This window comes from Choloepus didactylus (genome assembly GCF_015220235.1).
Source record: "Choloepus didactylus isolate mChoDid1 chromosome 26 unlocalized genomic scaffold, mChoDid1.pri SUPER_26_unloc3, whole genome shotgun sequence".
Taxonomy (NCBI): Eukaryota; Metazoa; Chordata; class Mammalia; order Pilosa; family Megalonychidae; genus Choloepus; species Choloepus didactylus.
In genome coordinates, this window is record NW_023637616.1 from 133961 (window position 1) to 160844 (window position 26884).

Here is a 26884-nt window from a genome sequence, read left to right on the forward strand (position 1 = left end):
AGTGTAAAGTTCTTCATAATATCTCTAAATTGTCCTTTTTATTTGAGAGCATTCAGTAGTAATGTTCCCTTTTTCACTTCTGATTGTTATTTTTAACCTCACCTTTTTATCAGTCTAGTTAAAGTTTTATCTATTTTATTGATCTTTTTTGAAACCAACTTTTGGTTTTGTTGATCTCTATTGACTTTTTGTCCTCTTTTCATATATTTCTGTTCTAACATTTGCTGTATCCTTTCTTCTATTTCCTTTGGGTGTAGTTTGGTTTTCTTTTTTCTAGTTCTTCCAGTTTTGAGGTTAGGTTTCTGACTTGAAGTGCTTCTTCTTTCTCTTCTTTTTTTAATGTAAGCATTTAGAGCTGTAAATTTTCCTCACAGTGCTGCATTTGATACATCCCATAAGGTTTGGTTTGTTCCTTTTTTTATTTTATTTCCCCCAAGTTATTTCCTCAATTCCCCTTATTCCATTGGTTTTTTAAGAACATTTTGCTTAACATTCCACATATTCAGGAATTTTCCACTTATCACTCTGATAATTATACTTAGCTTTCTTCCATTTTTGTTCAGAAAATCATACACTTTGTATGATTTCAATACCTTTGAATTTATTGAGACTTTTTTGTTACTTAGGATATGCTCTAACCTGGGGAATGCTACATGTACACTCAAAAAGTATGTGCACTCTTTTTTATTTGGGAATAGTGCTCTATAGATCTCTTTGGAGTTTAGATGATTTAGGGTATCATTGAAGTCTTGCATTTCCTTTAAGTTAATCTAACTAAATGTCTATCATTCTTGAAAGTGGTATATTAAAGTCAGTGACTATTAATGTAGAACCATGAATTTCTACCTTTAAACTGTCAGTATATGCTCCATATATTTGGGAACTTTTCTCTTAGGTTCTTTTGTAGGTAAATTGTTACATCTTCTTGATGAAGTTGCCCCTTTACCAGTATATAATTACTTTTTGCCTCATAATGGTTTTTCTGTAAAGTTTATTTTATCTGATATTAGTATAGCTACCCAAGCTCTCCTTTGGTTATGAATTGCATGGCATACTTTTCCCATCTTTTCACTTTCAACCTACTTTTGTCTTTGAATTTCAGGTCAGTCTTGCAGAAAACATATAGCTGTATCATGATTTTTATCCATTTTGCCAAACTCTGCCTTTGACTGGAGAGTTTGCTTCATTTATATTTAAAGCCACTATTAATAATACAGTATTTCTTCTGGCTTTATAATAATGTTTATAAGTTTTATGCATATTTTGCCCCTCAATTCTTCCATTATATAACTGTATATATGTTAGCTTTTTTGTGTAGTAACAAATTGAACATTTCTCTATTCTATTTGGATATATTTTTTTCATATATTTTCCTTATACCTCTTATGGGGATAAAATATATCATTCTAAATGTATAACAGTCATATTTGTTTGAGGACCAACTTGACTTCAATAGCATGCATATTCATTTTTAGCATACTCCTTGGTCCCTCAATTTTTGATACATGTTACCACTTATATCTTTGTACATGATATGTCCAAAACCACAGATTTATCTTTACTTTTTATTGATTTGCACCTGTAAGAAATAAAAAGTGGATCTACATAGCAAACAATAAAATAAAAGACAATAGTATTTATATTTCAAATTACCCAAATGTTTATGTTGGCTGAAGGTCTTCATTCTTTTATGCTGCTTCGAAAGGCAGTCTTGTGTCTTTTTCTTTAACCCTGAAGTGCTCCCTTTAGTATTGCCTATAGGGCAGGACTAGTGGTGATGCACTCCTTCAGTTTTCATTAATCTTGGAATGTCTTAATCTATCCAACATTTTTCAAAGAAGTTTCACTAGACATAAAATTATTGATTGGCAGATGTTTTCTATCAGCACTTTAAGTATTTTAACTCACTGCCTTCTTGCTTCCAAGGTTTCTTATACAGAATCTTCACTCAATCTAAATAGGACTTTCTGATTTCTTAAATCATTTCTCCTTTTAAAACCTTCAGCTGATTGAATGAGACATCTCTCATTGTTGAAGCCAATCTCATCAATTGATTTAATGCATACAGAGCAACAGGTGCAATCAACATTTATTCTTTATATGTTGCTTTTCTCTTGCAAGTTTTAGAACTTTCTATGTTTTTTTTTTTCATTAAGTGGTGTGAATAATGTATGATGGTGTATATTTTTCTTCATGTTTTTCTTTTTGGTATTATCTCAGATTCTTGGATGTGCATATTCATGTCTTTGCTAAGTTTGAGGATTTCTCATTCATTATTTCTTTAAATATTCCTCCTGCAACTTTCTCTCTTTCTTCTTCTGGGGCACCATTCATGCATATATTGTTATACTTGATAGTGTCCCAAATGTGTCTTAGATATTTTATCTTCTTATGATTCTTTTCTCTATGTGCTTCTTGCTCTATCTAATTTCAGTTGTCTTGTCTTCAAGTTCATGGATTTTTTCCTCCACCAATTCCAGTCTGCTTTTGCAACCCTCGGGATATTACATTTCAGTTATTGTGTTCTTAATCTCCAGTAGCTCTGTTTTGTTTCATTTCAATATTTCTATTTCTTTCCTAATATTGCTCATTCATTGTTTTCCTGATATACTTTAGTTCTTTCTCTATTTTCTTTCATCTGTTTGAGTAATTTTAAGATTATTTTGTTAAATTCTTAGTTCAGTAAGTCCACATTCTGGTACTTTTATTGGTGTTTTCTGAATGTTTATCTCATTGCTTTGGAAGGGCCATCAATTTGGTTTCTTTATTTGCCATTCATTCTTTTATTACACAATAAACATTTTAATATTTTAAAATATTAACTCTTTTTTTTATTCCTTAAGGTGAGTGTTTCTTGATTTTGTAACCAGCTGGTGATCAGACAGAGGTATGCTTGAGTTGAAGCCTTCCTATCAATAAGGTCATGCAAAAATAAAGGCTGTGTCCTTTCTGTATTTTCTGCACCTGTACTTTCTCCTGGGCTTACATGTGTCCTTATTTTAGAGTTCCCCTGTTTAGAGACATTTGAGTGACCCCTGGGTTTCCTAGAAGACAGACCTCCTCCTGGTTGTTTTAAGGAGGTTATCTGCCTCTATATTTTCTTACAATCTTTTCACTGCCTCAAGCTACTTTTGCCTGGAGGGTAAACCCTGGGAAGGAGTGTCAGTGTGGAATTTCTTAAACCAGTTTTCTCAGATGAGGCAGCACCATGGGCATAGCAAAATGCCCCAGACCATCTCCAAAGTGTCCTGGGGAGAGATCAGGATGGGCACTTCCTAGATTCTTTGATGCTTTCCCAAAGCTGAGCTTTCTTGACTTGCCCAGTGAATGCAGCCCTTGAATATGTCTCCTCCTGCCCTGAGTTGGCATAATGTCTTTAATTCTCTTTAACTGCCTTTTTGTCTGGGGTGACTTGGAAAAATTCACACCATCAGAGCTGAGTGCCCAAAAAAGGAAACTCTCCTTTCTGATTTCTTAAATCATTTATCCTTTTAAAACCTTCAGCTGATTGAATAAGACAGCTCTCATTGTTGAAGCCAATCTTGTCAATTGATTTAATGCATACAGAGCAACAGATGCAATCATCGTACTGATGATCTAAATCTTCATAGTAACATTCAGAGCAATGCTTGCTTTACCAAAAAATGGGCACAATAACCTGGCCAAGTTGACATATGAACTTATGCATTGTATCTTCAATATGTCACCCACCACAGAGATGATAAAATGGTTGTATTCATTAGCATATGAAGTTTAAACTATGCTTGCACTGAAAAGATACAAAAATATTTTTGCTGGCTTGGTGTCTCTTTAAACCAAATAACTAAGTTCCTTTTGTGTGCAGAAAGCAATGCTTCTCACTATGGTATAAGCCATTGTTGAGACTTTAACCAAGGGTTCACATACAGGAGCACAGTGAAAATGTTCAGATGGCATGGAAGAGTGACATTCTTTTCAATCAAAAGAAAGAAAGAATTATACATAGAAGATTGAATGAAATAAATCCAGATGATAGCCACATATGTGTACTGATAGAGGAACTTAGTTTAAGCTTGTTCAAATTACTTGAGGAAAAAACTGTTTTATTCAATGCATTATTTTGTGAAATATAGTTAATCCATATATAAAATAAAAGCTCAATCCTTATGCACAAATGTCAGATGGATCAAACATTTATGCATTAACGGAAGAAATTTTAAACAGGTAGTTATCAATGAGAAAGTCAAATTCACCATGAGATATTTGGATATCTCTGGAGGCAGTTTGTTTTCATAAATATGAGATATTAATGACATTAGTTGACATTGGGTACCATATCAGGGATGCTTATCATCTAGAGTTGCCCAGTATCTGCCTGCATTAATAAGTGCTCTTATGAGAATCACCGTCAAAAGACAATAGAAGTAGAGGTGGGGCAAGATGGCAGAATGGTGAGCTGTATGTTTTAGTTACTCCTCCAGGAAAGTAGGTAGAAAGCCAGGAACTGCGTGGACTGGACACCACAGAGCAATCTGACTTTGGGCATACTTCATACAACACTCATGAAAACGTGGAACTGCTGAGATCAGCGAAATCTGTAAGTTTTTGCAGCCAGGGAACCCACGCCCCTCCCTGCCAGGCTCAGTCCCGAGGGAGGAGGGGCTGTCAGCTCCGGGAAGGAGAAGGGAGAACTGCAGTAGCTGCCCTTATCGGAAACTCATTCTACTGATTCAAACTCCAACCATAGATAGACTGAGACCAGACACCAGAGAATCTGAGAGCAGCCAGCCCAGCAGAGAGGAGACAGGCATAGAAAAAAAACAACACGAAAAACTCCAAAATAAAAGTGGAGGTTTTTTGGAGTTCTGGTGAACATAGAAAGGGGAAGGGCCCTGAGGCGCATATGCAAATACCGAAGAAAAGCTGATCTCTCTGCCCTGTGCACCTTTCCTTAATGGCCCTGGTTGCTTTGTCTCTTAGCATTTCAATAACCCATTAGATCTCTGAGGAGGGCCCGTTTTTTTTTTTTGGTGTTTGTTTGTTTTGTTTTGTTTTGTTTCTTTAATCCTTCTTTCTTTTTCTAAAACAATTACTCTAAGAAGCCCAATACAGAAATCTTCAAAGACTTGCTATTTGGGCAGGTCAAGTCAAGAGCAGAACTAGGAGAGCTCTGAGACAAAACGCAATAATCCAGTGGCTGAGAAAATTCACTAAACACCACAACTTCCCAAGAAAAGGGGGGTGTCCGCTCACAGCCATCATCCTGGTGGACAGGAAACAATCCTGCTCATCGCCAGCCCCATAGCCCAGAACTGCCCCAGAAAACCAGTGTGACGGAAGTGCTTCAAATAACAGGCACACACCACAAAACTGGGCATGGACATTAGCCTTCCCTGCAACCTCAGCTGATTGTCCCAGAGTTGGGAAGGTAGAGCAGTGTGAATTAACAAAGCCCCATTCAACCATCATTTCAGCAGACTGGGAGCCTCCCTACACAGCCCAGCAGCCCAGAACTGCCCTGGGGGGATGGCACTCACCTGTGACATAGCACAGCCATCCCTCAACAGAGGACCCGGGGTGCACGGCCTGGAAGAGGAGCCCACTTGCAAGTCTCAGGAGCCATACGCCAATACCAAGGACGTGTGGGTCAGTGGCAGAGAAAAAACTGTGGCAGGACTGAACTGAAGGATTAGACTATTGCAGCAGCTTTAAAACTCTAGGATCACCAGGGAGATTTGATTGTTAGAGCCACCCCCCCTCCCTGACTGCCCAGAAACACGCCCCATATACAGGGCAGGCAACACCAAATACACACGCAAGCTTGGTACACCAATTGGACCCCACAAGACTCACTCCACCACTCACCAAAAAGGCTAAGCAGGGGAGAACTGGCTTGTGGAGAACAGGTGGCTCATGGACGCCACCTGCTGGTTAGTTAGAGAAAGTGTACTCCATGAAGCTGTAGATCTGATAAATTAGAGATAAGGACTTCAATTGGTCTACAAATCCTAAAAGAACCCTATCAAGTTCAGCAAATGCCACGAGGCCAAAAACAACAGAAAATTATAAAGCATATGAAAAAAACAGACAATATGGATAACCCAAGCCCAAGCACCCAAATCAAAAGACCAGAAGAGACACAGCACCTAGAGCAGCTACTCAAAGAACTAAAGATGAACAATGAGACCATAGTTCAGGAGATAAAGGAAATCAAGGAGACCCTAGAAGAGCATAAAGAAGACATTGCAAGACTAAATAAAAAAAATGGATGATCTTATGGAAATTAAAGAAACTGTTGACCAAATTAAAAAGATTCTGGGGGGGCGGGGCAAGATGGCCGACTGGTGAGCTGTATGTTTTAGTTACTCCTCCAGGAAAGTAGGTAAAAAGCCAGGAACTGCGTGGACTGGACACCACAGAGCAATCTGTCTTTGGGCATACTTCATACAACACTCATGAAAACGTGGAACTGCTGAGATCAGCGAAATCTGTAAGTTTTTGCGGCCAGGGGACCCGCGCCCCTCCCTGCCAGGCTCAGTCCCGGGGGAGGAGGGGCTGTCAGCTCCGGGAAGGAGAAGGGAGAATTGCAGTGGCTGCTCTTATCGGAAACTCATTCTACTGATTCAAACTCCAACCATAGATAGACTGAGACCAGACACCAGAGACTCTGAGAGCAGCCAGCCCAGCAGAGAAGAGACAGACATAGAAAAAAAACAACACGAAAAACTCCAAAATAAAAGCAGAGGATTTTTCGAGTTCTGGTGAACACAGAAAGGGGAAGGGCGGAGATCAGGCCTTGAGGCTCATATGCAAATCCCGAAGCAAAGCTGATCTCTCTGCCCTGTGCACCTTTCCTTAATGGCCCTGGTTGCTTTGTCTATTAGCATTTCAATAACCCATTAGATCTCTGAGGAGGGCCGTTTTTTTTTTTGTTTTTTGTTTTTTGTTTTTTGTTTTTTGTTTTTTTAAATCCTTTTTGCTTTTTCTAAAACAATTACTCTAAGAAGCTCAATACAGAAAGCTTCAAAGAATTGAAATTTGGGCACGTCAAGTCAAGAGCAGAACTAAGAGAGCTCTGAGACAAAAGGCAATATTCCAGTGGCTGAGAAAATTCACTAAACACCACAACTTCCCAAGAAAAGGGGGGTGTCCGCTCACAGCCATCATCCTGGTGGACACGAAACACACCTGCCCATCGCCAGCCCCATAGCCCAGAGCTGCCCCAGACAACCCAGTGTGACGGAAGTGCTTCAAATAACAGGCACACGCCACAAAACTGGGCGTGGACATTAGCCTTCCCTGCAACCTCAGCTGAATGTCCCAGAGCTGGGAAGGGGGAGCAGTGTGAATTAACAGAGCCCCATTCAGCCATCATTTGAGCAGACTGGGAGCCTCCCAACACAGCCCAGCAGCCCAGAACTGCCCTGGGGGGATGGCACTCACCTGTGACATAACAAAGTCATCCCTCAACAGAGGACCCGGGGTGCACAGCCTGGAAGAGGGGCCCACTTGCAAGTCTCAGGAGCCATACGCCAATACCAAAGACTTGTGGGTCAGTGGCAGAGACAAACTGTGGCAGGACTGAACTGAAGGATTAGACTATTGCAGCAGCTTTAAAACTCTAGGATCATCAGGGAGATTTGATTGTTAGGGCCACCCCCCCTCCCCGACTGCCCAGAAACACGCCCCACATACAGGGCAGGCAACACCAACTACACACGCAAGCTTGGTACACCAATTGGGCCCCACAAGACTCACTCCCCCACTCACCAAAAAGGCTAAGCAGGGGAGATCTGGCTTGTGGAGAACAGGTGGCTCGCGGACGCCACCTGCTGGTTAGTTAGAGAAAGTGTACTCCACGAAGCTGTAGAACTGATAAATTAGAGATAAGGACTTCAACTGGTCTACAAACCCTAAAAGAACCCTATCAAGGTCAGCAAATTCCACGAGGCCAAAAACAACAGAAAATTATAAAGCATATGAAAAAACCAGACGATATGGATAACCCAAGCCCAAGCACCCAAATCAAAAGACCAGAAGAGACACACCACCTAGAGCAGCTACTCAAAGAACTAAAGATGAACAATGAGACCCTAGTACGGGATATGAAGGAAATCAAGAAGACCCTAGAAGAGCATAAAGAAGACATTGCAAGACTAAATAAAAAAATGGATGACCTTATGGAAATTAAAGAAACTGTTGACCAAATTAAAAAGATTCTGGACACTCATAGTACAATACTAGAGGAAGTTGAACAACGAATCAGTGACCTGGAAGATGACAGAATGGAAAATGAAAGCATAAAAGAAAGAATGGGGAAAAAAATTGAAAAACTCGAAATGGACCTCAGGGATATGATAGATAATATGAAACGTCCGAATATAAGACTCATTGGTGTCCCAGAAGGGGAAGAAAAGGGTAAAGGTCTAGGAAGAGTATTCAAAGAAATTGTTGGGGAAAACTTCCCAAATCTTCTAAACAACATAAATACACAAATCATAAATGCTCAGCGAACTCCAAATAGAATAAATCCAAAAAAACCCACTCCGAGACATATACTGATCACACTGTCAAACATAGAAGAGAAGGAGCAAGTTCTGAAAGCAGCAAGAGAAAAGCAATTCACCACATACAAAGGAAACAGCATAAGACTAAGTAGTGACTACTCAGCAGCCACCATGGAGGCAAGAAGGCAGTGGCATGATATATTTAAAATTCTGAGTGAGAGGAATTTCCAGCCAAGAATACTTTATCCAGCAAAGCTCTCCTTCAAATTTGAGGGAGAGCTTAAATTTTTCACAGACAAACAAATGCTGAGAGATTTTGCTAACAAGAGACCTGCCCTACTGGAGATACTAAAGGGAGCCCTACAGACAGAGAAACAAAGACAGGACAGAGAGACCTGGAGAAAGGTTCAGTACTAAAGAGATTCGGTATGGGTACAATAAAGGATATTAATAGAGAGAGGGAAAAATATGGCAAACATAATCCAAAGGATAAGATGGCCGATTCAAGAAATGCCTTCACGGTTTTAACGTTGAATGTAAATGGATTAAACTCCCCAATTAAAAGATATAGATTCACAGAATGGATTAAAAAAAATGAACCATCAATATGTTGCATAAAAGAGACTCATCTTAGACACAGGGACACAAAGAAACTGAAAGTGAAAGGATGGAAAAAAATATTTCATGCAAGCTACAGCCAAAAGAAAGCAGGTGTAGCAATATTAATCTCAGATAAAATAGACTTCAAATGCAGGGATGTTTTGAGAGACAAAGAAGGCCACTACATACTAATAAAAGGGGCAATTCAGCAAGAAGAAATAACAATCGTAAATGTCTATGCACCCAATCAAGGTGCCACAAAATACATGAGAGAAACATTGGCAAAACTAAAGGAAGCAATTGATGTTTCCACAATAATTGTGGGAGACTTCAACACATCACTCTCTCCTATAGATAGATCAACCAGACAGAAGACCAATAAGGAAATTGAAAACCTAAACAATCTGATAAATGAATTAGATTTAACAGACATCTACAGGACATTACATCCCAAATCACCAGGATACACATACTTTTCTAGTGCTCACGGAACTTTCTCCAGAATAGATCATATGCTGGGACATAAAACAAGCCTCAATAAATTTAAAAAGATTGAAATTATTCAAAGCACATTCTCTGACCACAATGGAATACAATTAGAAGTCAATAACCATCAGAGACTTAGGAAATTCACAAATACCTGGAGGTTAAACAACACACTCCTAAACAATCAGTGGGTTAAAGAAGAAATAGCAAGAGAAATTGCTAAATATATAGAGACGAATGAAAATGAGAACACAACATACCAAAACCTATGGGATGCAGCAAAAGCAGTGCTAAGGGGGAAATTTATAGCACTAAACGCATATATTAAAAAGGAAGAAAGAGCCAAAATCAAAGAACTAATGGATCAACTGAAGAAGCTAGAAAATGAACAGCAAACCAATCCAAAACCAAGTACAAGAAAAGAAATAACAAGGATTAAAGCAGAAATAAATGACATAGAGAACAAAAAAACAATAGAAAGGATAAATATCACCAAAAGTTGGTTCTTTGAGAAGATCAACAAGATTGACAAGCCCCTAGCTAGACTGACAAAATCAAAAAGAGAGAAGACCCATATAAACAAAATAATGAATGAAAAAGGTGACATAACTGCAGATCCTGAAGAAATTAAAAAAATTATAAGAGGATATTATGAACAACTGTATGGCAACAAACTGGATAATGTAGAAGAAATGGACAATTTCCTGGAAACATATGAACAACCTAGGCTGACAAGAGAAGAAATAGAAGACCTCAACCAACCCATCACAAGCAAAGAGATCCAATCAGTCATCAAAAATCTTCCCACAAATAAATGCCCAGGGCCAGATGGCTTCACAGGGGAATTCTACCAAACTTTCCAGAAAGAACTGACACCAATCTTACTCAAACTCTTTCAAAACATTGAAAAAAATGGAACACTACCTAACTCATTTTATGAAGCTAACATCAATCTAATACCAAAACCAGGCAAAGATGCTACAAAAAAGGAAAACTACCGGCCAATCTCCCTAATGAATATAGATGCAAAAATCCTCAACAAAATACTTGCAAATCGAATCCAAAGACACATTAAAAAAATCATACACCATGACCAAGTGGGGTTCATTCCAGGCATGCAAGGATGGTTCAACATAAGAAAAACAATCAATGTATTACAACACATTAAAAACTCGAAAGGGAAAAATCAATTGATCATCTCAATAGATGCTGAAAAAGCATTTGACAAAATCCAACATCCCTTTTTGATAAAAACACTTCAAAAGGTAGGAATTGAAGGAAACTTCCTCAACATGATAAAGAGCATATATGAAAAACCCACAGCCAGCATAGTACTCAATGGTGAGAGACTGAAAGCCTTCCCTCTAAGATCAGGAACAAGACAAGGATGCCCGCTGTCACCACTGTTATTCAACATTGTGCTGGAAGTGCTAGCCAGGGCAATCCGGCAAGACAAAGAAATAAAAGGCATCCAAATTGGAAAAGAAGAAGTAAAACTGTCATTGTTTGCAGATGATATGATCTTATATCTAGAAAACCCTGAGAAATCGACGATACACCTTCTAGAGCTAATAAACAAATTTAGCAAAGTAGCGGGATACAAGATTAATGCACATAAGTCAGTAATGTTTCTATATGCTAGAAATGAACAAACTGAAGAGACTCTCAAGAAAAAGATACCATTTTCAATAGCAACTAAAAAAATCAAGTACTTAGGAATAAACTTAACCAAAGATGTAAAAGACCTATACAAAGAAAACTACATAACTCTACTAAAAGAAATAGAAGGGGACCTTAAAAGATGGAAAAATATTCCATGTTCATGGATAGGAAGGCTAAATGTCATTAAGATGTCAATTCTACCCAAACTCATCTACAGATTCAATGCAATCCCAATCAAAATTCCAACAACCTACTTTGCAGACTTGGAAAAGCTAGTTATCAAATTTATTTGGAAAGGGAAGATGCCTCGAATTGCTAAAGACACTCTAAAAAAGAAAAACGAAGTGGGAGGACTTACACTCCCTGACTTTGAAGCTTATTATAAAGCCACAGTTGCCAAAACAGCATGGTACTGGCACAAAGATAGACATATAGATCAATGGAATCGAATTGAGAATTCAGAGATAGACCCTCAGATCTATGGCCGACTGATCTTTGATAAGGCCCCCAAAGTCACCGAACTGAGCCATAATGGTCTTTTCAACAAATGGGGCTGGGAGAGTTGGATATCCATATCCAAAAGAATGAAAGAGGACCCCTACCTCACCCCCTACACAAAAATTAACTCAAAATGGACCAAAGATCTCAATATAAAGAAAGTACCATAAAACTCCTAGAAGATAATGTAGGAAAACATCTTCAAGACCTTGTATTAGGAGGCCACTTCCTAGACTTTACACCCAAAGCACAAGCAACAAAAGAGAAAATAGATAAATGGGAACTCCTCAAGCTTAGAAGTTTCTGCACCTCAAAGGAATTTCTCAAAAAGGTAAAGAGGCAGCCAACTCAATGGGAAAAAATTTTTGGAAACCATGTATCTGACAAAAGACTGATATCTTGCATATACAAAGAAATCCTACAACTCAATGACAATAGTACAGACAGCCCAATTATAAAATGGGCAAAAGATATGAAAAGACAGTTCTCTGAAGAGGAAATACAAATGGCCAAGAAACACATGAAAAAATGTTCAGCTTCACTAGCTATTAGAGAGATGCAAATTAAGACCACAATGAGATACCATCTAACACCGGTTAGAATGGCTGCCATTAAACAAACAGGAAACTACAAATGCTGGAGGGGATGTGGAGAAATTGGAACTCTTATTCATTGTTGGTGGGACTGTATAATGGTTCAGCCACTCTGGAAGTCAGTCTGGCAGTTCCTTAGAAAACTAGATATAGAGCTACCATTCGATCCAGCGATTGCACTCCTCGGTATATACCCGGAAGATCGGAAAGCAGTGACACGAACAGATATCTGCACGCCAATGTTCATAGCAGCATTATTCACAATTGCCAAGAGATGGAAACAACCCAAATGTCCTTCAACAGATGAGTGGATAAATAAAATGTGTATATACCACACGATGGAATACTACGCGGCAGTAAGAAGGAACGATCTGGTGAAACATATGACAACATGGATGAACCTTGAAGACATAATGCTGAGCGAAATAAGCCAGGCACAAAAAGAGAAATATTATATGCTACCACTAATGTGAACTTTGAAAAATGTAAAACAAATGGTTTATAATGTAGAATGTAGGGGAACTAGCAGTAGAGAGCAATTAAGGAAGGGGGAACAATAATCCAAGAAGAACAGATAAGCTATTTAACGTTCTGGGGATGCCCAGAAATGACTATGGTCTGTTAATTTCTGATGGATGTAGTAGGAACAAGTTCACTGAAATGTTGCTATATTATGTAACTTTCTTGGGGTAAAGTAGGAACATGTTGGAAGTTAAGCAGTTATCTTAGGTTAGTTTGTCTTTTTCTTACTCCCTTGTTATGGTCTCTTTGAAATGTTCTTTATTGTATGTTTGTTTTGTTTTTAACTTTTTTTTCATACAGTTGATTTAAAAAAGAAGGGAAAGTTAAAAAAAAAAAAAGAAAAGAAAAAAGACAAACAAGGAAAAAAAAAAAAAAAAAGATGTAGTGCCCCCTTGAGGAGCCTGTGGAGAATGCAGGGGTATTTGCCTACCCCACCTTCATGGTTGCTAACATGACCACAGACATAGGGGACTGGTGGTTTGATGGGTTGAGCCCTCTACCATAAGTTTTACCCTTGGGAAGACGGTTGCTGCAAAGGAGAGGCTAGGCCTCCCTGTATTTGTGCCTAAGAGTCTCCTCCTGAATGCCTCTTTGTTGCTCAGATGTGGCCCTCTCTCTCTGGCTAAGCCAACTTGAAAGGTGAAATCACTGCCCTCCCCCCTACGTGGGATCAGACACCCAGGGAAGTGAATCTCCCTGGCAACGTGGAATATGACTCCCGGGGAGGAATGTAGACCCGGCATCGTGGGATGGAGAACATCTTCTTGACCAAAAGGGGGATGTGAAAGGAAATGAAATAAGCTTCAGTGGCAGAGAGATTCCAAAACAAGCCGAGAGATCACTCTGGTGGGCACTCTTACGCACACTTTAGACAACCTTTTTTAGGTTCTAAAGAATTGGGGTAGCTGGTGGTGGATACCTGAAACTATTAAACTACAACCCAGAACCCATGAATCTCGAAGACAGTTGTATAAAAATGTAGCTTATGAGGGGTGACAGTGGGATTGGGAATGCATAAGGACCAAACTCCACTTTGTCTAGTTTATGGATGGATGTGTAGAAAAGTAGGGGAAGCAAACAAACAGACAAAGGTACCCAGTGTTCTTTTTTACTTCAATTGCTCTTTTTCACTCTAATTATTATTCTTGTTATTTTGTGTGTGTGCTAATGAAGGTGTCAGGGATTGATTTAGGTGATGAATGTACAACTATGTAATGGTATTGTAAACAATCGAAAGTACAATTTGTTTTGTATGACTGCGTGGTATGTGAATATATCTCAATAAAATGATGATTAAAAAAAAAAAAAAAAAAAAAAAACAAAGAGCATTGGCTTGGCCAAGGAGAGCCAAACGTAGCAAAAAGTACACCACGAAAGAACTTTCATGGTGAAATGATTATGTTTGTATCCAGATATGCTGGTAGCGTGTTTATTCGTGGTGGTGCCTCAGGCGCGATAAGACCTGCTTCTTTCAGATGCCCTAGACTGCCATTTGTTTAGCTGGAGTAATGAATGTGCTCATCTGGCTGATATAAAGTATTTCCACAGCCTGTGACTGTGTTTATAGAGAGCGGGAGAGAGACCACAGGCAGCAATTTGTCTTCTTAGGTATCAGCAAAGTCTTCTTCTTTAACAACTAGAGGATTTATTTTTAACTGCTTGACTCGGTGTGTGTCAGATGATTCAGACCGTCAAACTGCAGATTGAAGTACCGAGCGCGGGGGGAAGCTGAAATGGCAGAGGAAAGGGGGCTGGCTGGGAAAAGGGGTGGGATTTAGAGCCGTGCCTCCGTAGCTCTGCCTCCCAATGTGGGAGAGAGTTGAGGGCTTCCAGCAGCACGGGTGTATTTGCAGGTCAAGCTGAGAACTAAAGGGTAATGGCTGCCTCTCGGCTCCTTAAAGACAGAATTGCCCAGTGATTGGGGTATTGTGAGACAGGATCCAGGACCCAGGGACCAGAGTATTCTGAGCATCGTTCTCTGCTCTTTGGCAAATTGAGCTTTTCTCCTGCTTGATGCTGCCTGTCGGGAGAAGCCTCTCACCATGATCGATAGCTCCAAGAAGCAGCACCAGGGCTTCCCAGAGATTTTAACTGCTGGGGATTTTGAACCATTAAAAGAAAAGGAATGCCTTGAGGGGAGCAACCAGAAAAGTCTTAAGGAAGGTCAGTCTGCCTGTGGACAGGGCACAGCGGCCACATTCCTGTTCCTGTCACCCGGTCTAAGCGTGTCTGTCTGCTAACTGTGCTGTGTGTCTCTCCTCTATCCAGTTACGTACCTTTACATTCCAAGTTCTTTGCAATGAAAGCTAAATGCTGCTCTTGGTAGCTGTTACTAAAGATTCATTAACTGATAGAACTCTAGGGATTTTGCAATAACCAATACAGAAAGGGGCCTTATGAGGCCAATCCTCATTTCAATAAAATCCTTCTAGGTTCATTTTGTATATTTCTCATGTTTTCCATTTTTTTTCCTTCTCTGCCCCCCCCCCTTGTGTTTTAGAAGAAGCCATTTCCTTTTCAGTGTTAGTCAGAACACTGTTTATTTTAGGTTTGCAAACATGTGATACCAGGAAAATTCATTTTTTCCTATTAATATATTTGTGGCTTTCATTGTTTAAAATGATTGCTTTAATTAATTATAATGTACACTGCATAATTTTTTTTAACAAAGCAAATAATAAGCTTGAGAATGCTGTCAGTTATTGTTAGTGACCATCATACAGGTATCTCACTGATTCATTTAAGAAAACAGCCAAAGGTAAGGGCATTTCTGTTCTTGTCCTGGCATACAATAGTGTGGCAAGACCAATGGACAGCTTCCTTTATTTTGGCAGCGGAGGTAAGGGCCAGGAGGTACAGAGAATAAGTTTTTCCTGAATTTAAGACAGGACGATCACCACCAACACCCCCTCCCCTCCTCCAGTGCTTGCTTATTTGGAAACTGATTTTCTAGTCCCCTTTGGGGAGAATAAAACCACTTATTAACTTTTTGCTTTTATCTGCTTTCAGCTTCTGCCATCGGCCACCCCCTCACCTCTCCACACGCCCCTTCTCTTCTCATAGAGATCCAGGCAGTAAATGTAGAGTTATCCACCTGAGTAAATCTTCTTCCAGAAAGATATCCCTCCTCTTTTAACCTTAGATATTTGGAATAGGAGAATGTGATGATAGATTGTTACAGATTTAAAAGAGAATAACAAGAACAATAATTTGACTTAACTAGAGTTAAAATACTTTGGGGTATGGGTAGAAAAAATACCTAGATGGAAACAAATGACACACAATGAAGTATAAATAGCTGTTGCTAGGAGCCAAACAATGGAGTTGCCTCTGCTTGTGCACAGCAAGCCTTTTGTAAATGTCTTATAAAATCAATACCAGTGGAATTTTTAGGACACATTTCTGGAAAGTTGGAGGTATAAAGAGAGCTCATTGAGAGGAACTTAAATTTTTTTAAATCATTAATTTAGAATTATCTATCCATCATTTAAGTCAAATTCAAATGTTAAGCTCCTATTAATGCCATGTATTTAAAACAGTGTTTGTACTACTTGAAAAATTGGCAAAATACTAGAAAATGGAATAGGAAAAATAAAAAGATGTCACAGTAGCAGAGTATGATAATCATATAAAGCAAGGATTAAAATATAAAACCAAGGAGGAGACTTGTCGACAGGAACAGCAGACTAGAGTTGAAATGGTTGCTTAATGTACAGATTCTTTCCCTAACAATTCCAACCATGCTTTCGGTTCATACATGTGCAACAGGATAATGTCAGATGAGCGTGGACTCCGCAGTTAGATAGACGTACTTGGATTCAAATCTCAGCTGCACCATTTACTTTCTTTGTGACCCAGGACTAGTTCACTGCTCTGAACCTTAATTTCCTCATGTATACAATGAGGATAAATAATAACTACTACATAGTGTTTTTATGTGATGCCTGTTTTAGTGCCAGTTTCTCATCCTCCTTGTTTTTTTTTTAACCCTTTGTTATTTTCCCTTTCTATTTAAAATTTTAATGTTAAATCCTGCATTTATAAAATAGAAAAGTATTTTGTACATTGTGGTATAAATTCATAGCTGTGAAGAGGTAGGGAGAGAACTTTCATATTTCAAAACACTCTACAGAAGTGATTGGATAATAAAATTCATCTATTGCACCACAAAAAAAAAAAATAGATTCTGGACACTCATAGTACAAGACTAGAGGAAGTTGAACAACGAATCAGTGACCTCGAAGATGACAGAATGGAAAATGAAAGCATAAAAGAAAGAAAGGGGAAAAAAATTGAAAAAATCAAAATGGACCTCAGGAATATGATAGATAATATGAAACATCCAAATATAAGACTCATTGGTGTCCCAGAAGGGGAAGAAAAGGGTAAAGGTCTAGGAAGAGTATTCAAAGAAATTGTTGGGGAAAACTTCCCAAATCTTCTAAACAACATAAATACACAAATCATAAATGCTCAGCAAACTCCAAATAGAATGAGTCCAAATAAACCCACTCCGAGACATATACTGATCACACTATCAAACACAGAAGAGAAGGAGCAAGTTCTGAAAGCAGCAAGAGAAAAGCAATTCACCACATACAAAGGAAACAGCATAAGACTAAGTAGTGACTACTCAGCAGCCACCATGGAGGCGAAGAATGCAGTGGCACGATATTTTTAAAATTCTGAGTGAGAAAATTTCCAGCCAAGAATACTTTATCCAGCAAAGCTCTCCTTCAAATTTGAGGGAGAGCTTAAATTTTTCACAGACAAACAAATGCTGAGAGAATTTGCTAACAAGAGACCTGCCCTACTGGAGATTCTCAAGGGAGCCCTACAGACAGAGAAACAAAGAAGTACAGAGAGACTTGGAGAAAGGTTCAGTACTAAAGAGATTCGGTATGGGTACAATAAAGGATATTAATAGAGAGAGGGAAAATATGGCAAACATAATCCAAAGGATAAGATGGCTGATTCAAGAAATGCCTTCACGGTTTTAACGTTGAATGTAAATGGATTAAACTCCCCAATTAAAAGATATAGATTCGCAGAATGGATAAAAAAAAATGAACCATCAATATGTTGCATAAAAGAGACTCATCTTAGACACAGGGACACAAAGAAACTGAAAGTGAAAGGATGGAAAAAAATATTTCATGCAAGCTACAGCCAAAGAAAGCAGGTGGTAGCAATATTAATCTCAGATAAAATAGACTTTCAATGCAGGGATGTTTTGAGAGACAAAGAAGGCCACTACATACTAATAAAAGGGGCAATTCAGCAAGAAGAAATAACAATCGTAAATGTCTATGCACCCAATCAAGGTGCCACAAAATACATGAGAGAACATTGGCAAAACTAAAGGAAGCAATTGATGTTTCCACAATAATTGTGGGAGACTTCAACACATCACTCTCTCCTATAGATAGATCAACCAGACAGAAGACCAATAAGGAAATTGAAAACCTAAACAATCTGATAAATGAATTAGATTTAACAGACATTGTACAGGACATTACATCCAAATCACCAGGATACACATACTTTTCTAGTGCTCACGGAACTTTCTCCAGAATAGATCATATGCTGGGACATAAAACAAGCCTCAATAAATTTAAAAAGATTGAAATTATTCAAAGCACATTCTCTGACCACAATGGAATACAATTAGAAGTCAATAACCAACAGAGACTTAGGAAATTCACAAATACCTGGAGGTTTAAACAACACACTCCTAAACAATCAGTGGGTTAAAGAAGAAATAGCAAGAGAAATTGCTAAATATATAGAGACGAATGAAAATGAGAACACAACATACCAAAACCTATGGGATGCAGCAAAAGCAGTGCTAAGGGGGAATTTATAGCACTAAACGCATATATTAAAAAGGAAGAAAGAGCCAAAATCAAAGAACTAATGGATCAACTGAAGAAGCTAGAAAATGAACAGCAAAACCAATCCAAAACCAAGTACAAGAAAAGAAATAACAAGGATTAAGCAGAAATACATGACATAGAGAACAAAAAAACAATAGAAAGGATAAATATCACCAAAAGTTGGTTCTTGAGAAGATCAACAAGATTGACAAGCCCCTAGCTAGACTGACAAAATCAAAAGAGAGAAGACCCATATAAACAAAATAATGAATGAAAAGGTGACATAACTGCAGATTCCTGAAGAAATTAAAAAAATTATAAGAGGATATTATGAACAACTGTATGGCAACAAACTGGATAATGTAGAAGAAACGGACAATTTCCTGGAAACATATGAACAACCTAGACTGACAAGAGAAGAAATAGAAGACCTCAACCAACCCATCACAAGCAAAGAGATCCAATCAGTCATCAAAAATCTTCCCACAAATAAATGCCCAGGGCCAGATGGCTTCACAGGGGAATTCTACCAAACTTTCCAGAAAGAACTGACACCAATCTTACTCAAACTCTTTCAAAACATTGAAAAAAATGGAACACTACCTAACTCATTTTATGAAGCTAACATCAATCTAATACCAAAACCAGGCAAAGATGCTACAAAAAAGGAAAACTACCGGCCAATCTCCCTAATGAATATAGATGCAAAAATCCTCAACAAAATACTTGCAAATCGAATCCAAAGACACATTAAAAAAATCATACACCATGACCAAGTGGGGTTCATTCCAGGCATGCAAGGATGGTTCAACATAAGAAAAACAATCAATGTATTACAACACATTAAAAACTCGAAAGGGAAAAATCAATTGATCATCTCAATAGATGCTGAAAAAGCATTTGACAAAATCCAACATCCCTTTTTGATAAAAACACTTCAAAAGGTAGGAATTGAAGGAAACTTCCTCAACATGATAAAGAGCATATATGAAAAACCCACAGCCAGCATAGTACTCAATGGTGAGAGACTGAAAGCCTTCCCTCTAAGATCAGGAACAAGACAAGGATGCCCGCTGTCACCCACTGTTATTCAACATTGTGCTGGAAGTGCTAGCCAGGGCAATCCGGCAAGACAAAGAAATAAAAGGCATCCAAATTGGAAAAGAAGAAGTAAAACTGTCATTGTTTGCAGATGATATGATCTTATATCTAGAAAACCCTGAGAAATCGACGATACACCTTCTAGAGCTAATAAACAAATTTAGCAAAGTAGCGGGATACAAGATTAATGCACATAAGTCAGTAATGTTTCTATATGCTAGAAATGAACAAACTGAAGAGACTCTCAAGAAAAAGATACCATTTTCAATAGCAACTAAAAAAATCAAGTACTTAGGAATAAACTTAACCAAAGATGTAAAGACCTATACAAAGAAAAACTACATAACTCTACTAAAAGAAATAGAAGGGGACCTTAAAAGATGGAAAAATATTCCATGTTCATGGATAGGAAGGCTAAATGTCATTAAGATGTCAATTCTACCCAAACTCATCTACAGATTCAATGCAATCCCAATCAAAATTCCAACAACCTACTTTGCAGACTTGGAAAAGCTAGTTATCAAATTTATTTGGAAAGGGAAGATGCCTCGAATTGCTAAAGACACTCTAAAAAAGAAAAACGAAGTGGGAGGACTTACACTCCCTGACTTTGAAGCTTATTATAAAGCCACAGTTGCCAAAACAGCATGGTACTGGCACAAAGATAGACATATAGATCAATGGAATCGAATTGAGAATTCAGAGATAGACCCTCAGATCTATGGCCGACTGATCTTTGATAAGGCCCCCAAAGTCACCGAACTGAGCCATAATGGTCTTTTCAACAAATGGGGCTGGGAGAGTTGGATATCCATATCCAAAAGAATGAAAGAGGACCCCTACCTCACCCCCTACACAAAAATTAACTCAAAATGGACCAAAGATCTCAATATAAAGAAAGTACCATAAAACTCCTAGAAGATAATGTAGGAAAACATCTTCAAGACCTTGTATTAGGAGGCCACTTCCTAGACTTTACACCCAAAGCACAAGCAACAAAAGAGAAAATAGATAAATGGGAACTCCTCAAGCTTAGAAGTTTCTGCACCTCAAAGGAATTTCTCAAAAAGGTAAAGAGGCAGCCAACTCAATGGGAAAAAATTTTTGGAAACCATGTATCTGACAAAAGACTGATATCTTGCATATACAAAGAAATCCTACAACTCAATGACAATAGTACAGACAGCCCAATTATAAAATGGGCAAAAGATATGAAAAGACAGTTCTCTGAAGAGGAAATACAAATGGCCAAGAAACACATGAAAAATGTTCAGCTTCACTAGCTATTAGAGAGATGCAAATTAAGACCCCAATGAGATACCATCTAACACCGGTTAGAATGGCTGCCATTAAACAAACAGGAAACTACAAATGCTGGAGGGGATGTGGAGAAATTGGAACTCTTATTCATTGTTGGTGGGACTGTATAATGGTTCAGCCACTCTGGAAGTCAGTCTGGCAGTTCCTTAGAAAACTAGATATAGAGCTACCATTCGATCCAGCGATTGCACTACTCGGTATATAACCGGAAGATCGGAAAGCAGTGACACGAACAGATATCTGCACGCCAATGTTCATAGCAGCATTATTCACAATTGCCAAGAGATGGAAACAACCCAAATGTCCTTCAACAGATGAGTGGATAAATAAAATGTGGTATATACACACGATGGAATACTACGCGGCAGTAAGAAGGAACGATCTGGTGAAACATATGACAACATGGATGAACCTTGAAGACATAATGCTGAGCGAAATAAGCCAGGCACAAAAAGAGAATATTATATGCTACCCACTAATGTGAACTTTGAAAATGTAAAACAAATGGTTTATAATGTAGAATGTAGGGGAACTAGCAGTAGAGAGCAATTAAGGAAGGGGGAACAATAATCCAAGAAGAACAGATAAGCTATTTAACGTTCTGGGGATGCCCAGAAATGACTATGATCTGTTAATTTCTGATGGATGTAGTAGGAACAAGTTCACTGAAATGTTTGCTATATTATGTAACTTTCTTGGGGTAAAGTAGGAACATGTTGGAAGTTAAGCAGTTATCTTAGGTTAGTTGTCTTTTTCTTACTCCCCTTGTTATGGTCTCTTTGAAATGTTCTTTTATTGTATGTTTGTTTTGTTTTTAACTTTTTTTTTTCATACAGTTGATTTAAAAAAGAAGGGAAAGTTAAAAAAAAAAAAGAAAAGAAAAAAGACAAACAAGGAAAAAAAAAAAAAAAAAGATGTAGTGCCCCCTTGAGGAGCCTGTGGAGAATGCAGGGGTATTTGCCTACCCCACCTTCATGGTGCTAACATGACCACAGACATAGGGGACTGGTGGTTTGATGGGTTGAGCCCTCTACCATAAGTTTTACCCTTGGGAAGACGGTTTGCTGCAAAGGAGAGGCTAGGCCTCCCTGTATTTGTGCCTAAGAGTCTCCTCCTGAATGCCTCTTTGTTGCTCAGATGTGGCCCTCTCTCTCTGGCTAAGCCAACTTGAAAGGTGAAATCACTGCCCTCCCCCCTACGTGGGATCAGACACCCAGGGAAGTGAATCTCCCTGGCAACGTGGAATATGACTCCCGGGGAGGAATGTAGACCCGGCATCGTGGGATGGAGAACATCTTCTTGACCAAAAGGGGGATGTGAAAGGAAATGAAATAAGCTTCAGTGGCAGAGAGATTCCAAAACAAGCCGAGAGATCACTCTGGTGGGCACTCTTACGCACACTTTAGACAACCTTTTTTTAGGTTCTAAAGAATTGGGGTAGCTGGTGGTGGATACCTGAAACTATTAAACTACAACCCCAGAACCCATGAATCTCAAAGACAGTTGTATAAAAATGTAGCTTATGAGGGGTGACAGTGGGATTGGGAATGCCATAAGGACCAAACTCCACTTTGTCTAGTTTATGGATGGATGTGTAGAAAAGTAGGGGAAGCAAACAAACAGACAAAGGTACCCAGTGTTCTTTTTTACTTCAATTGCTCTTTTTCACTCTAATTATTATTCTTGTTATTTTTGTGTGTGTGCTAATGAAGGTGTCAGGGATTGATTTAGGTGATGAATGTACAACTATGTAATGGTATTGTAAACAATCGAAAGTACAATTTGTTTTGTATGACTGCATGGTATGTGAATATATCTCAATAAAATGATGATTAAAAAAAAAAAAAAAAAAAACAAAGAGCCTTGGCTTGGCCAAGGGAGAGCCAAACGTAGCAAAAAGTACACCACGAAAGAAACTTCATGGTGAAATGATTATGTTTGTATCCAGATATGCTGGTAGCGTGTTTATTCGTGGGTGGTGCCTCAGGCGCGATAAGACCTGCTTCTTTCAGATGCCCTAGACTGCCATTTGTTAGCTGGGAGTAATGAATGTGCTCATCTGGCTGATATAAAGTATTTCCCACAGCCTGTGACTGTGTTTATAGAGAGCGGGAGAGAGACCACAGGCAGCAATTTGTCTTCTTAGGTATCAGCAAAGTCTTCTTCTTTAACAACTAGAGGATTATTTTTAACTGCTTGACTCGGGGTGTGTCAGATGATTCAGACCGTCAAACTGCAGATTGAAAGTACCGAGCGCGGGGGAAGCTGTGAATGAAATGGCAGAGGAAAGGGGGCTGGCTGGGAAAAGGGGGGGATTTCAGAGCCGTTGCCTCAGTAGCTCTGCCTCCCAATGTGGGAGAGAGTTGAGGGCTTCCAGCAGCACGGGTGTATTTGCAGGTCAAGCTGAGAACTAAAGGGTAATGGCTGCCTCTCGGCTCCTTAAAGACAGAATTGCCCAGTGATTGGGGTATTGTGAGACAGGATCCAGGACCCAGGGACCAGAGTATTCTGAGCATCGTTCTCTGCTCTTTGGCAAATTGAGCTTTTCTCCTGCTTGCTGCTGCCTGTCGGGAGAAGCCCTCTCACCATGATCGATAGCTCCAAGAAGCAGCACCAGGGCTTCCCAGAGATTTTAACTGCTGGGGATTTTGAACCATTAAAAGAAAGGAATGCCTTGAGGGGAGCAACCAGAAAAGTCTTAAGGAAGGTCAGTCTGCCTGTGGACAGGGCACAGCGGCCACATTCCTGTTCCTGTCACCCGGTCCTAAGCGTTGTTTGTCTGTCTGCTAACTGTGCTGTGTGTCTCTCCTCTATCCAGTTACGTACCTTTACATTCCAAGTTCTTTGCAATGAAAGCTAAATGCTGCTCTTGGTAGCTGTTACTAAAGATTCATTAACTGATAGAACTCTAGGGATTTTGCAATAACCAATACAGAAAGGGGCCTTATGAGGCCAATCCTCATTTCAATAAATCCTTCTAGGTTCATTTTGTATATTTCTCATGTTTTCCATTTTTTTTTTCCTTCTCTGCCCCCCCCCCCCTTGTGTTTTAGAAGAAGCCATTTCCTTTCAGTGTTAGTCAGAACACTGTTTATTTTAGGTTTGCAAACATGTGATACCAGGAAATTCATTTTTCCTATTAATATATTTGTGGCTTTCATTGTTTAAAATTGATTGCTTTAATTAATTATAATGTACACTGCATAATTTTTTTTTAACAAAGCAAATAATAAGCTTGAGAATGCTGTCAGTTATGGTTAGTGACCATCATACAGGTATCTCACTGATTCATTTAAGAAAACAGCCAAAGGTAAGGGCATTTCTGTTCTGTCCTGGCATACAATAGTGTGGCAAGACCAATGGACAGCTTCCTTTATTTTGGCAGCGGAGGTAAGGGCCAGGAGGTACAGAGAATAAGTTTTTTCCTGAATTTAAGACAGGACGATCACCACCAAACACCCCCTCCCCTCCTCCAGTGCTTGCTTATTTGGAAACTGATTTTCTAGTCCCCTTTGGGGAGATAAAACCACTTATTACTTTTTGCTTTTATCTGCTTTCAGCTTCTGCCCATCGGCCAACCCCCTCCCTCTCCACCGCCCCTTCTCTTCTCAAGGAGATCCAGGCAGTAAATGTAGAGTTATCCACTGAGTAAATCTTCTTCCCCAGAAAGATATCCCTCCTCTTTTAACCTTAGTATTTGGAATAGGAGAACTGTGATGATAGATTGTTACAGATTTAAAAGAGAATAACAAGAAACAATAATTTGACCTAACTAGAGTTAACATACTTTGGGGTATGGGTAGAAAAAATACCTAGATGGAAAACAAATGACACACAATGAAGTATAAATAGCTGTTGCTAGGCTAGGAGCCAAAACAATGGAGTTGTCCTCTGCTTGTGCACAGCAAGCCTTTTGTAAATGTCTTATAAAATCAATACCAGTGGAATTTTTAGGACACATTTCTGGAAGTTGGAGGTATAAAGAGGAGCTCATTGAGAGGAACTTTAAATTTTTTTAACTCATTAATTTAGAATATCTATCCATCATTTAAGTCAAATTCAAATGTTAAGCTCCTATTAATGCCATGTATTTAAAACAGTGTTTGTACTACTTGAAAAATTGGCAAAATACTAGAAAATGGAATAGGAAAATAAAAAGATGTCACAGTAGCAGAGTATGATAATCATATAAAGCAAGGATTAAAATATAAAAACCAAGGAGGAGACTTGTCGACAGGAACAGCAGACTAGAGTTGAAATGGTTGCTTAATGTACAGATTCTTTCCCTAACAATTCCAACCATGCTTTCGGTTCATACATGTGCAAACAGGATAATGTCAGATGAGCGTGGACCTCCGCAGTTAGATAGACGTACTTGGATTCAAATCTCAGCTGCACCATTTACTTTCTTTGTGACCCAGGACTAGTTCACTGCTCTGAACCTTAATTCTCTCATGTATACAATGAGGATAAATAATAACTACTACATAGTGTTTTTATGTGATGCCTGTTTTAGTGCCAGTTTCTCATCCTCCTTGTTTTTTTTTAACCCTTTGTTATTTTCCCTTTCTATTTAAAATTTTAATGTTAAATCCTGCATTTATAAAATAGAAAAGTATTTTGTACATTGTGGTATAAATTGATAGCTGTGAAGAGGTAGGGGAGAGAACTTTCATATTTCAAAACACTCTACAGAAGTGATTGGATAATAAAAATTCATCTATTGCACCACAAAAAAAAAAAAAAATAGATTCTGGACACTCATAGTACAAGACTAGAGGAAGTTGAACAACGAATCAGTACCTCGAAGATGACAGAATGGAAAATGAAAGCATAAAAGAAAGAAAGGGGAAAAAAATTGAAAAACTCAAAATGGACCTCAGGATATGATAGATAATATGAAACTCCAAATATAAGACTCATTGGTGTCCCAGGAAGGGGAAGAAAGGAGAAGGTAAAGGTCTAGGAAGAGTATTCAAAGAAATTGTTGGGGAAAACTTCCCAAATCTTCTAAACAACATAAATACACAAATCATAAATGCTCAGCGAAACTCCAAATAGAATAAGTCCAAATAAACCCACTCCGAGGACATATACTGATCACACTGTCAAACATAGAAGAGAAGGAGCAAGTTCTGAAAGCAGCAAGAGAAAGCAATTCACCACATACAAAGGAAACAGCATAAGACTAAGTAGTGACTACTCAGCAGCCACCATGGAGGCGAGAAGGCAGTGGCACGATATATTTAAAATTCTGAGTGAGAGGAAATTTCCAGCCAAGAATACTTTATCCAGCAAAAGCTCTCCTTCAAATTTGAGGGAGAGCTTAAATTTTTCACAGACAAACAAATGCTGAGAGAATTTGCTAACAAGAGACCTGCCCTACTGGAGATCTAAAGGGAGCCCTACAGACAGAGAAACAAAGACAGGTACAGAGAGACTTGGAGAAAGGTTCAGTACTAAAGAGATTCGGTATGGGTACAATAAAGGATATTAATAGAGAGAGGGAAAAATATGGCAAACATAATCCAAAGGATAAGATGGCCTGATTCAAGAAATGCCTTCACGGTTTTAACGTTGAATGTAAATGGATTAAACTCCCCAATTAAAAGATATAGATTCGCAGAATGGATCAAAAAAAATGAACCATCAATATGTTGCATACAAGAGACTCATCTTAGACACAGGGACACAAAGAAACTGAAAGTGAAAGGATGGAAAAAAATATTTCATGCAAGCT